We start from the raw sequence: 14285 nt of genomic DNA on the forward strand, positions 1-14285 counted from the left end.
TCTCAGCTATACAAATTATTTAAAAATATAGCTGAAACTGACATGAAAAAAAACAGTCATGTCTTATTTTGGATGTGTACTATTTCTTGAAGTTCTACTTATATTACTATTCTCACCAATATGCAATAAAAACACAAAAAATAAAATACAAAAACACTTTTGGGTAGTGGAGGTAGCATGTTGGATATGAGAAGCATTTGTTAGTTAAGTTGAAATTACAATTAAAATACAACATTTGGAATATGCAGAAGCAGTATGAAGAATTAAGTAACACAAAATGAAAAGAGTCAGGTCATGCACACAAAAAGTACTCTAAACCTGTACCCAAATACAATACCCGAGTACATACTTATAGTTACATTTCATTTGGCTGTAGCCATTTCAGTCCCTCTGATTGTCTCCACATAAACTTCAACTGTTACTGATTCACACAGAGCTTTAAAATCTTGAGCCAAACGTTGTTTTTGAAAGACATCGTTCAGAAAAGAGTAGCAAAACAATAAAGCTACATGGCAAATATCCTATACTACATACAGATACACACGTGGACAAAATTGTTGGTACCCCTCAGTTAAAGAAGGAAAAACCCACAATTCTCACTGAAATCACTTGAAAATGAAAAGTAACAATAAAGGAAAATCTATTGAAAATTAAATAATCAAAATCAGCCATTACTTTTGAAATGTTGATTAACATGATTATTAAAAAAAAAAAACTAATGACAATGACCTATTCTTATCCTGCTAATAATGACTTGTTCTGTTCTGTCCATAACATCCTGCCTCTCCTGCTACACTTTGTAATTTATATAAATGTCTTCCTTTTTCCCGATTCTTCCAATATTGATTCCACTGATTGTTTATTTCTTTCCATACTGAACGTTTCCCTTCTGTTTTTGATAATTTTACTTTCATTTCCACCACCTCTTTCTTTACTGCATCCTTAGCAGCTTTGTCTGCTTTTTCATTTCCTTTTATTCCTACATGCGCTGGTCTCCATTCTATTGCTAGCAGTATTGCACATAATTCCACTGCATGTATACTTAAATGATCTGATGTTCTTCTTGAAATTGTCCTATTATAAATGGGAACCACCATTGCTGCTGCTGTTACTCCTGTTGCCTGTTCTTTGGACCCATCTGTATATATATATACACATATTCTCCATATTTTTCCTCCACATAGTTATAAAATTCCTGCACTAGATCTGCTGTTTTATTTCTTTCCTTGATGTTCCACGTGTTTAAGTCTACATTTGTTTCTTGTAGCATCCATTTTGGTATTACTGTCCACAGAATTGTTGGGCTGAATTCCATATGTTCTGCTAAACCCTCACTGACCCACCCAAAACTAGTTTTTTCCTCCTTCCCCTTTTCCCAGCACATCTCCAGAACTGTCTTTGCTGGATGTTCTTCTTTGTGTCCTTTTAAATTTACCCAGTAGTTGGCTATCAGCTGTTTTCTTCTGAGCCCTAATGTCATTTCTCCTGCTTCAACCTGTAGTGAACATATTGGTGCTGTTTTTATTGCTCCGAGACAAGTTCTTAATGCTCTGGCTTGAATTATATCTAATTGCGAGAGGACTGATTTTGCTGCCGATCCATATCCCACACAACCGTAATCTATTCTAGACCTTATTAATGCTATGTATATATATTTTAATGCTGTAAAATCAGCACCCCACTCTAACCCAGCCAAACACCTCATAATATTCAATACTCTTACTTCTCTCTACAATTCCCTTCACATGCTCCCTCCATGTTAATCTAGAATCCATTATCATTCCTAAGAATCGAAAGCTGTTTACTCTCTCTAAGTTCTTTCTGTACAAGTTTAACTTTTTATTTTCACTAATTTTCTTTTTTGAGAAGAACATTACTTTACTTTTCTCCACTGAAAATTTAAAACCCCACTCTTCTCCCCATTTCTCCACTTGATCTATCGCTTCCTGTAGTTTCTTAACTATGTGATCTATGTTGCCTCCCCTCTTCCACAATGCCCCATCATCTGCAAACAAAGATCTTCCCATTCCTGCTGGTATACTGTCGAATATATCGTTTATCATTATTGTAAATAACGTTGGACTTATCACACTCCCCTGCGGTGTGCCATTCTCTACCACATAGCTCTCTGACACCTCCGACCCTATTTTAACTTGTATAACTCTTTCACTTAAAAAAATCCATAGTCCAGTTAAACATGTTTCCCTCAATTCCCATTCGATGCATTTTAATTAGCAATACCTCTCTCCACAACATGTCATATGCCTTTTCCACATCAAAAAACACTGCTGCCACTGTTTCTTTATTTACTTGTGCTTTTCTTATATCATCTTCAATGCATACTACTGGATCAATAGTGCTCCGACCTCTTCTAAACCCACTCTGATGTCTAGCTACCAATCCCCTTATTTCTATATAATACATCATTCTTTCATTTATCATTCTTTCCATTATCTTACCTATATGGGATGTTAGTGCTATGGGCCTGTAATTTATTGTCTTACATGATCTTTCCCCGGCTTCCTAATTGGTACTATTATTGCCTCCTTCCAACCTCGTGGTACTTTCCCCTCTTTATTGAATAATGATAATATCTTTGTTAACCCCCCCTCACTTAAATGTTTGATCATAGTGTAACATATCCCATCTTTGCCTGGCGCACTCCTTCTTGTATTCTCTATTGCTCGTTTCATTTCTCTAATTGTAAATGGTACATCTAATTCGTTTTCTCTACTTTCTTTTCTTTTTAACACCTCCCTGTTTTCGTCTCTCTTTTTCTTCCTTCCATTTCTTCCCTCCTCAGTTAAATTATTTGAACTGTACACCGCAACAAAAATTTTAACCATTAATTCCACCTTTTCTTTATTAGTTATAGCCACTTCCTCTCCAGAACCCAGGACTGGATAAGTCCAATCCTTCCTATCCCCACCCATTTTCCTCAACATTCCCCATACTTCTCCTATCTTAGTTTTGCTCCCAATCGATCCACAAAATTTCCTCCAATACGACCTCTTTGCTCGTCTTATTGTTTTCCTTACCATTGCTTGTGCTTGCTTATATTGAATCATGTGTTGAAAGTTATGGTATCTTTTAACTAACTTAAACGCTTTATTTCTACTCTTTATTGCTTGTTTACATTTTTCATCCCACCATGGTACTAACTTGTTTTTCTTTCTTCCTGAACTTTTAGGTATACATCTGTTTGCTGCTGATATGATCCCCTGCTTTATGTCCCTCTCCATCATTTCCACCTCCATGTTATCACTAACCTGATCCAGATTTTTTTCACTTTCCTTTGTAAACTCTATCCAATTCGCTTTTTCTAAGATCCATCTTCCCCCTACTCTCTCTGTGTCCTGTACTGTCTGTCTCTCTCTCTCATATATATATATATATATATATATATGGTAGTGATCACTTCCTATGGTCCCTTTTTGATACACATTCCAGTCACACAGTGGTAATACATTTGTCACTATTGTCAGGTCTACAGCCGACTCCTTCCCAGTATTTACATCTATCCTTGTCCCTCTTCCATCATTCACACAAACCAGATTCTGTCCATCTAACATTTCTTCTACTATTTCTCCATTACTGTCATTTTTCTCACTCCCCCACAATGTATTATGTGCATTAAAATCTCCACACCACACTGTATTTCCATTGCTCTTGCCCCCCATTTCTTCCAGTTTCTTTATATCCAACTTCCTGCATGGGTTATAAAAATTTATTATTGCCAACTTTCTCTTCCCTATCCATATTTCTATTATAATAGTCTCCATCTCAACTCCAATATCGATAACCCTGTGAGGAATGCCCTCTTTAACAAACGTGACACACCCACCTCTTACCCCTTCTTCCCTGTCCCTTCTGACTGCCACGTATCCTGTGATAATAAAATCTAAATTTGGTTTTAACCATGATTCCTGTATGCACAATATGTCTGGTTTTTCCTGCTGACTATATATGAATTGTTTAAATTCCTGACCATTAGCAATTAGACTTCTTGCATTACATTGAAGGATTATCATTATTATTAATACTATCCAATACATGATGAATCTTGACTGGCCTGAACACTTAACTCGTCTCTCACTTCTTCCCATCGTATCCCTCTCATACCCAGATGATGTACTGCTGCTTTGACTATGATTTGTATTCTTTCGGTTTTAGATTTAACATCTGCAATCGCATTTATGACCCCTGCTACAAATGTCACCAATCGTTTTTTCTCCTCCACCATTTTCTTTTCAATTTCTTGCCCAATATCCGTCACCACTTGTTTCTCTCTATGCTTCTGCTTATCATTCTCCTTTCCAGCTCTCCTGGCTTCAGCATACGATATTTTCTCATTCACTTTCATCCGCTGCACTGTTATCTCTTTCTTCATAGCCTCACATCCCCAGTATGCTACACTATGTTCTCCTCCACAGTTACAGCATTTTGGTTTCACACCTGTCCCACATTTATGGTCCCCTCCACACCTTGCACACCTTCTTTTCCCTGTGCACCTGCTAGCAATATGTCCGTACTCTTGACAGTTAAAGCACCTCATTGGTTTTGGGACAAATTCTCTAACACTATATTTTACAAATCCAAAATAAATTTCCTTTGGGATCGTTTTTGCATCGAATTCTATAACCACTGTTTCTGATTCTTTTTTCTCAGGCCCTCTTGTCATTCTTTTAACATCTTTAACTGCTGTATTTCTTACTCTCAGGTTTTCTATTATGACTTTCATACTGATTCCAAGGGGAACCCCTGTTATCACTCCCTTACATCCAAAACTTCTCTGCTCTCCAACTCTCACCGTTTTTGTAACTTTCATTTTTCCTACACTCACCATTTTCCCGAGCTTTTTCCACTTGTGTATCTGTGTTGCACCCGATTAGCAAGTTTCCATCTCCTAACACTTTAGCGTATTTGACTTCTCCTACTTGTGTTCTGATTATTTTTGTAATTTTTAACATTTTTTAACTCCCCCTTCACCTTAAAATCTCACTACAACATTAAAGTTTCCCTTCTTCCTAATCTTTACTCTCCGTGTCTTCTACGCTATCTTTATCTTCTTTCTTTCTCTTTCTCCCATATTCCCCTTTACCCCTTCCTCCTCTCCCTACTTGCTCCCACTCACCACCCTATTTATCAATCTCAAACTCCTCTTCACTCATCTCCGTATTGTTACAACTCTCTCTACCCCCCTCCATTTCACACCCGCTTACCAAAAGTAGCGCTAGGATATCGCTACCGGACCTGTACAGGCCGTCGGCCGATATCCCCCACTCTACTCTCCGTAAGTCACTTTTCTACCTACCTTCTACACTCTAGTGATGATGTTAAACACTCCTTATTTCACTTTTTTCCTCTCGTGCTGTTTTTGAATTTACCGCACTCCACCAAACTATCCTTCCGCACCGAAATCTCGCGAGCATCCCAAAAACTCACAAGCACGTTCTCACCCTCAAAACAGCAGAGTGACTACTTGTCTCCCTTTAAATAGGCAGACTGACTGATTATTCGTTTGGAAACACCTGTGATGTCAATTAAAGGACACACCTGAGTTAATGATGTCACTCTGGTCAAATAGTTTTCAATCTTTTATAGAGGTACCATCATTTTTGTCCAGCCCTATTTCATTAGTTTTTAAAAAAAAAATAATTATGCTAATCAACATTTCAAAAGTAATGGCTGATTTTGATTATTTAATTTTCAATGAATTTCCCCAATATTCAGATATGCTCAAAATGTCCCCCCAATATATAGCAAATTCATTTATATATATAGAAAGAGAGATATTTGGTCCCCCCCAATGTTGACTCCATGGTTACGGCTTTGCAACAATTAGAGAGAATATACCACAGTCATGGTTCTACCAAGAACAGGATGTCCCTTCATAGTTGCAGAGAGCAAAAGGCAAAAATAGACCGGAGAGACAACATTAAAGCAGCAACTTTTACCTTTTGACTCGTACTGGTAGCTCACCACGTGTGACAACAACATCCTGTATCATTCTTATGTCTTAAATATGAGGCAAAATGACACCTTTACTCTTGAAGAAAACATCCAGACCTCATTAGATTTAGTAAAAGATCACATCTCCCAAAAGCAGGTGGAAGATAATTTAATGTGTGATGAGACTGAGGTTGAACAAACAGGAGAGGAACGTCACAGAGCAGCCTGGTGGTGGCAGCATCACGCTTTCCTGTGATCTGCCCTAATGGCTCGGATGAGAGCTTTGTAGGGAAATCCGGTAGGAGTCTTGCCGGTGTCTGCGCATTGAAGAGGCTTTGGTAATTTAACTGATATGGATCAGTTTTGCAATGAAGAGGGGGAAATGTTAGCAAGAATGATTTTCCAAAGCAGCAGATCTGTGCCTAAGCAACGAGAGTTTTGTGAGTTTTGTATGGTTTTCCTCACTAAACTCTTATGGTGATCTATATCATCACCGGTGACCTGCTCCTCTGATCAGCTGGTTAACGTCTTTTATTTGTTTCCCATTCTAAACACACAGATGACCATGCTTTGGCAGGCAGGCAGGCAGGCAGGCAGGCAGGCAGGCAGGCAGACAGGCAGACAGACAGACAGACAGATAGACAGATAGATAGATAGATAGATAGATAGATAGATAGATAGATAGATAGATAGACAGATAGACAGACAGATAGGCAGACCACGAATGCAATGTCCCGCAGGCTGCCTGCGTTTCAGCACCATTGTTATTGTTATTACTATCATCATATGAACATAATGTGTAGAAATATATTGTCATGTAGAAACCCTAATTGTTAAGTTAGTTGATTAGTTGTAAATGACAATTTGTGTCTCATGGAACAGAATCAGTCTATAAAGCTTCTTTAACTGCATGTTGCTGGTCTCAGCAGTGGCTTTCAAATGCAAATGAAACACTGAGGATAAACTCTGGACGTTTTTACTGCTTAATTGATGATGAAATAATCAAGGAATAGCCCACACCTGCTCATGAAAACAGCTTTTGAGTCACTTGTCCAATTACACTTGAATGTCTAAACAGGGTTCTACATATCAAAGACCTGTAATTCCTAAACGATCAAATTAAGACCGAGAGTCTGCACCTTGAGCACATTATTACCATGCAACGACAATTTGCATAAGATTTGATACAGCTAATAAAAACGATGAAATGAAATGATAATCGAGCTGGTCTGAGAAGTGCCTTTGAAAGACAGAAATAAACCACAGAACCCGACATAATGTGACTGCAAAGAGACATACAAGGAAATCCTCACAAACAGGAAGAGTACAGACAAAGACTAAATATAGACAGAAGACAATCACAAATAGATGCAAAATTGCCACTCATGAATGTTGGCAACTACAAAGGGATGCAAAGTAGTGACAAAGAGAGGACTACAAAGAGATTCACAATGTCCACAGAGAGACAGAAAACATCATCAAAGTGACGACAAATGAATTCAAGGATTTTACTAATTGGGATCAACTGTCATGATTCATGGTTTTTGCATTTTGTACCCGTTTTTCTCTCTCTCTGCTTTGATAATTTCTTAGTCTTTTGGTTTCAATTAGGATTTATTCTAAATTCTATTCTAAATTTTGACATATTCCTGATCTACCTTTGTGTTTGTAGCCCCCCTTATGGTTTGTCTTTGTTGCTCTTGCTTTTGTTTTTGTTTTATATTTGTCTGTATTCTCTGTTTTGTATTGCCACAGCCCTGTACTCGTGGCCTGGTCTCTCTTTAGCTTTTAGTTTGCTCTGTTTCACATCCTCACCAGTAGTTGTCCTCAGTTCCCCTGTCTGGTCCTCAGCTCCACTCTCACCTGTCGTCAGTCTGTCACAGCTGCAGCCACTCACTCACCAGTTCCCAGCAGCATTTATGCTGCTTGTTTGGTCTCAGTCATTGTCATTATCCTTGCTGTCACTCTCAACATCGGCCATCTCTGTAATTCTGTTCCCCGCTTGTCGGTCTTTACATCTTGGTATATGTGTTTACTTTTATCCTCCATCTTGTCTAATCTCTAATTTAATTCTGTCTTTATAATAACTCATTTTCATGCAATTTTCTTTTTTTCTGTTTTTAAAAAATGTCCAATAACCTTATCTGCTATCTAGTGTGTAAATGTACACATCTTTAATCTATTCTAATTTGATTTAAATGGTATTGGAGTAGCATTTTAGGGGTTTCTCTACCTGTAGCGTCTCACTGCAAATCTGAGTTTTGGGATATCTAAATGTGTCCCTTTTATTGAGGCTTTAATAGTTCATTTAGTTATTCAGAAGACAGCCCATTAGAATTTTGACACTGAGGGTGTAAGATGAGGACGTTGAGGAGGTGTGTTTATAATAGAACAGCTTTTTATTTGCTGTCACATTCTGCAGAAAGTTGTGCAACACTTTCATTTACATTAAAAGAGCTATGCAAATGTCGCTTGACTGATAAAATCGGAGTTTAGTGATTGCATTTCACTTGTAAGAATACCTGAATAGCCCTACAAAGGACTTCACTAATGGTTGCGTGAGAGGTGGCCAAGCTTGAGTGGGTGGTGACCATAGCCATCCCTGACCACTTTTCCGCTTCAACCCTAATCTGCATCTGGGGATCCCTTATCTCACAATTTGTCCATGCAGCCAGGACTTAATTTTGAAACAGACTATCAGCATATGTAGAAAGCGGCAGCAGTGTGCGTGTCAGACACGTCTATAAGGGTTTTGTAACATCAAAGCCTCAAAGCCTTTCACTGAAAGTCCAGCACGGGCGTCACGGCTGCAGGGGGTCTCACCGCGAGCGCAGCGGAGCTGTTTTACCTGGGCGCGACAGCTCGAGCGTTGATTGGTCCGCTCGTCGTCCTGCCCTGAGGTGACGTCAGGAGAAGCGCTGCTGGTGAGGTTGTCTCAGAGTACAGATTCGGTGAGAGCGCTCCGAGTGAGAGGGACAGCCAAACACTGGACCGTACTGACCGCACATTTTCAGGTAGGGAGGACCGCTGCTGTACCATCATGACACGAACTTTAACTGTGACTCTCCGACAGAGGCTGGAGAACGTGGTGTGTTGCTGTGGTTTTGGACAGCTTTTTCAGCCTGGACAAAAAAAAAAAAAAATAGCCTATATATTAGTCTGTCAAGGTTAGCTTTCACTAACAGACTGCGTTACACGCTGTTCTTACTTTAGCGTAACGCGCTTATAACTACTGTTGGAAAAATCTGACGAGTTTAAACGTAACCCGTTTCTATGACAGAGAAGCCTACTGGGGATAACAGCAGCCGTCAGTGGGGTCACATAAGCTCCTGTATTCTCATTCACACAGAGAGGACCTCTGTGTAACTGAAACTGTAGTTTCCGAGAGCGCATACTGACATGGAATATGCTTGGCAATAAACTGATAGCTCTGTTCTCTTTGCGAGAAGTCAGTGTTGCAGCAGAACCATGAGAGGCTTAAGACGAGTTTAAGCTCTTTATTTTTCAAAATGTAGAAATCCCTGTATGCTATAAGAAGCCCTTTCTGTGTCTTCATCCTTACAGCAGACATGACACGATGCTTCTTTCAGCAAACTCGTCTTATTTTTCAGTGCTCCAAGCATAGCTTGAACCTCTTCCCCATTTGCCATTTCCTTCCTTGTTTTTCTATTTCCCTTTCTCTCACTCAACTTTTTTTTTAAATTTATTTATCACAAATTCACACCTCTTGCCTCCACTGACTATGGGATCTTGTAAGAAGTCTGCTTATCAATTAATAACCTCACATTGAGAGGAGATTTGTTGTGCGTCATTAATGCCAGCTGACCAATCACACTCCTCTCAGCCAGTGGGCGCACAGGGTTGATTGATATGCAGTTATTGTGAGGCACCATGTCAAGCCCTTGAAATAATTTTTTTTTCTGAATCAGATGAAACATGACAAGAGGAATTGGTGAATGGCAAAGTGCTCTCTCTCTCTCTCTCTGTTTAGACACCTGAACATGTTGTGCTTGGCAGCTGGAGAAAGCACTCGCCCACGACCACAGAGGCCTTGAGTCTTTGAGTTTGACCCGTTTGACCTAATGAATCATTGCTATTGTTATTGTTGTATGGAATGTGTGAACGTAGTTTCGATTTGTCAGCTTTGGCTCTATCAAGCTTTTTGTTTATTTCACCGTGTTCTGTGTGCATGTCTGTGCTTGTCTTGAAATCCCAAAGAATCGCTTAGCGACAGTGATAATGTTTGACATCTGATCCAGGTAGCTGGATGCTGTTTATGGAAAGGAAAGCTCAGATGTATGGGTCCTGCACACGGCAGCTCTGAAGCCACTAAAGAGGCCATTTGATGCTTAAAATCAGCACAGTTGGTCGACCATTATAAGGATCTGTAAAGTTACAAAACCAAAAAAGTCCACACCAAAGTGTTACTGTGTCCCACAGTTGAACTGCCCCACGGCTCAGGCAAGGAAGGCTCATTCCTGCCTCTTTCCACCAGTTTGAGAAGTTTGACTGTGGAAGGTTTTGGTCCAGTTTTGGTCGGGACAACGCTGTATCTATTTTGTTCCTAGTGTCATGTACGCATAATGATTCTTTGAGACAGATAGGTTCGTTCAGTATGACGAAAAACAAGGCGCATGGTTGAGGTTGAATTCCGCGCACTTCAGAGAGTTAAAAGACAAACGAAAAAAAAATGTTTTTAAATTTGTTGGTGTAAATGTTCAGACCAGTTTTTTAAAAGTTTAAATCAACTTTTTTATATTCATTTGTATGCTTGATTGTGTGTGTATGTGTGTGTATGCCAGTGCTGCCACTTATATGCCAATTGAAAGATTTCAGCGTCACTGCAGTAAATCTCAAACTCAAAATTCTAACTTAATGTCAGTTTGTCACGTTTAATTGTCGTTACGTGTATATGTGTGTTTCTTCTGTCCACTGCTCATCACAGGAATGGGAAATCAGTGAGTACAGCGACTCTCTCTATGTAAATCTTAAACAGGGGTGAATGCTGCATGTGACCTACTACTCTGGGGATGTGGTTATGATGTTGTGCATCTCCCAGTCTCAGGTCTTCCTCAGTCCTGTCTGGGTTTGAGCATCTTCACCCACATGGCCAAAGGACATGTCATTATTAGACATCTTGGTGCTTCTTTAGCCCTCTACATGCTCATACAATACCTGCATGTGTCTTTCCTCTACAGTCCCACATGTTTAAGCTTCGCCCTCTCTGCTCCTGCCTATGTGAAACATGAACCTTATTCTGCTGTTTATAGCATTGGCTTGTTTGAAAAACAGCCCCCCCCCCCCCCCTTGCTCAACTTTGACTTTGTCCTTTAAACTCCAGTGGCTTTAAATGTGATGTTTGAAATGTGACTTAAGTTGCCCACGGGGGATGACATTCAGCTCTTTCTGCCATTGAAATGACAGAGTGGGGAAGGAGTTTTAGGTGCATGTTGACGTTTTCTGGGCATAATTACCTGTAGAAAGTCAAATGCAGCCAGTGACCAGCAGGGTTGAGGCATTCATACATTTGAAGAAAAAAACAAAAAAACTTTGGTGTTCCGATATCACACATTCCCCGTGCATGAGTTATAATTAATCTGCATCTCCATATGAGCAAAGTGAGATGCTATAAACAAGCAGAATGTAAGAGGTGCTTTCACTGTTTCTCTGGCTCCAGTTTGTGCAGTTATTTTTGACAAATGACTGCTTCGTTATTACAATGGCTGTGATGTTCTGCCCAAATATCGATGGTCAGATGGCGATCAAGCAAAAGGTGCAACCATTGCTTTTCTTTTATTCTATTATAATGATTTTATTGATTTTGAGTCGTTAAAAATCTAAACGTATTCGCCACAAGGTCTTGCAGTAACCAATTGAAGGTATCACAAGCAAAGATGGGAAACAGTTTATCTGAGTCAATCACTTCTGTCATGAAAGAATGAGATCGATCTCGTCGGCTTCCTTGGTGATGACAGCCTGTGAACTGATTTCCATTACTTGAGATGGATTGTCCAAGGAAAGGGTATCTTACATTTATGCTGCTCCAGAGTGCCTTGGCTAAGTGATTATTTTTCACTCCTCTTCAGCGTTAATACTGGATAACAATAATGGAAACTGAATCCACTCATGTGAAACAACCGGGTCCCAGCACTGTACAGACCGTAGTTTCTGCCCAGGTATATTACAGGTCACCCAACGACATTTGACAAACAATTTTACATATTAATTATGATTCACACATACACTTAGAACCTTTAACCAACTTACCCTCGATGATATATCAATTGAAAAAGCGGAAATGTAAATAATGTCAGGTAGTGGATCATTTCCCAACAAGAGACCGTTGTCAAGTCAAAGTTGTACTTGAGAAGAAAGTTACAGGATACTATTTATTGCCGTTCATCTTCTATAGTTGGTATTAGATTCCAGAAGTAGAGGCTGCCAGATTGTCAGATAGATGTGAGATTTACCAGCAAGAATTTCCTCTTACTACTTCCTGAAAACACATTACTTTGCATGCTGTCATGTTTAATTTAGAGACCCTTCCTTTTAGGTCTGTTGCTCCGAACAGCATACAAAGTTCTGCAGTGTGAATTTAAATATCACCTGTAAGCTTTGTTCCTTGTGCAGTTACAGTTACATTGTTCTTTAAATCGATATCAGATCTATAACGTTGTGCTTATACACATGGCACAGCACACTTCCTGAGAACTGCGTGTTATATAGTCTGTGCTTGAACATGTTCCCTAAATAGATTGAGCCAAATGAAACATATTGTAGCCAGCTATCGAGCTAAGCTGCCACCTGCCATTAGACACTAATGCAATTTTGACTCTCAGATACCATAGCAGCTCCTTTGGGTTTCCATGGCGACATATATGAAGCCAACTTCTGGCATTAGTAAAGGTAGCATACGACGACCCCTCTGTGTGTGTTTGTGTATGCATGTTCCAAACGCTGGACACATGACGGTTAATCCCAGAATTTCTTCTTGTGTATGTATTGTGTACATCGGTGAGAGACTGCAGCCAGTGGACACCAGGCCCTGTTCACATTTAATCTGACAGTCTTCCTCAGTTTATTGCTTAATGCCTTACATACACCCAGCACTGAAATGAGCTAATTTGGACTCTTTTGAGGAGGATTTGCGGCGCTATTGTAAAGTCTTCCTCAAAGCAAGACTTTCACAGTCCAGAACAATATGTTACATCATCTCATGTAGACAGACTGTGAAGTTGCCAGGCGGGCAGCAGGAACAGAGAAGGAGTGAGGCATGCTGATATGAACAGGGCTATTTTAGTCCTCGAGGTCTTGAGTTATAGGCACTTTCTGGGTTTAGATGATGATAACTCTGACAGCAGAGTCCCTTGTGATCACTGACTCCTGAGTTAAAAGGTAGTGATAAGAGAACAGGAAGCAAAGTTGCCAGTTTCGTTTATGTCTTTTCTTAAATTCAACCTGAGCTCAAATTAAAGTGTTTCACAAGTTATGTAGCGTTAAACACGTATTACGCATAGGTTGATATTCCACAGGAAGAAGCTCCCGAGAACCAGAATCTGGGTAAGAAAAACTCGATTAAAGCTACGGCTGTTTGACAAACTCTATTTGAATGGCAATAATCGTGCAACTAGACTTAAACTATTGTTCAATTATTAACCATTTAGATAGGGGTGAGCGTCTCCACCATAAATACCTCTCCTGCTGATTAGAAAGGTGCTTGAACTCACATCGCTATTTCCAACACGTCTGTTAGGAAAGAAAATGATTTACATTTATGGTCAACTTTCTTCTGAACTTAACAATGCAGCTATTGATGATATGAAGTACAACCACTGTGGGTAGCCCATGAACAGCACAGCAACTCAATCAGCTTGTTCAGTCTGTGTGAGTCGTATAAGAGAAAAAGCTGGATTTTACAGCATGCCTCATTTTACTTGAGACATATGCATGTTCTTGTGACACAATGTTGCAACTTTTAGTCTGTCAATAGTTATAACACATGTAGTTTCAGTTTAGTAACCCGTGAAAGAGCAATGATACGTGTGACTTCATTTTGGCATCGTAAAATGTTAATAGAACTTATCTTTTAGTTAGTAACTTTACTGTTTGACCTTCAGCCACAGGAAATGTTGCTCTCCAATACACAACCAGTGAGCTCAAGCAAACCCCTGCTGTTCAGCTCAAAGATTTTAATATTTAGCATATAGAATAACAGTGCTCACACTATAATGGGAGCTACCCTCATCAAGAAAAGCTATTCAAATAAATCTGCCATGGTTTACAGCAAAATATATCTCATATTTTTGTATTTCCCAGTCGACTTTCTACTATCA

General features: G+C 39.4%; 1 protein-coding gene across 2 annotated transcripts in view; it reads left to right on the forward strand.

Moving 5' to 3' along the window:
- Positions 1 to 8861: 8861 nt before the first annotated feature.
- The window catches only part of camk1b (calcium/calmodulin-dependent protein kinase Ib), a 31845-nt gene continuing 26421 nt past the window's right edge, over positions 8862 to 14285 (forward strand). The window contains exon 1 of one of the 2 annotated variants that reach the window (XM_072382475.1): positions 8862 to 8966. The gene's annotated coding sequence lies outside the window, so the exon portion shown is untranslated. Of the gene's footprint in view, positions 8967 to 12664; positions 13513 to 14285 lie in introns of those variants that run through there. The other variant, XM_072382476.1, reaches the window with a different exon arrangement.

Source organism: Leuresthes tenuis, unplaced genomic scaffold (genome assembly GCF_036924035.1).
Source record: "Leuresthes tenuis unplaced genomic scaffold, fLeuTen1.0.hap1 SCAF_3, whole genome shotgun sequence".
NCBI classification, from domain to species: domain Eukaryota; kingdom Metazoa; phylum Chordata; class Actinopteri; order Atheriniformes; family Atherinopsidae; genus Leuresthes; species Leuresthes tenuis.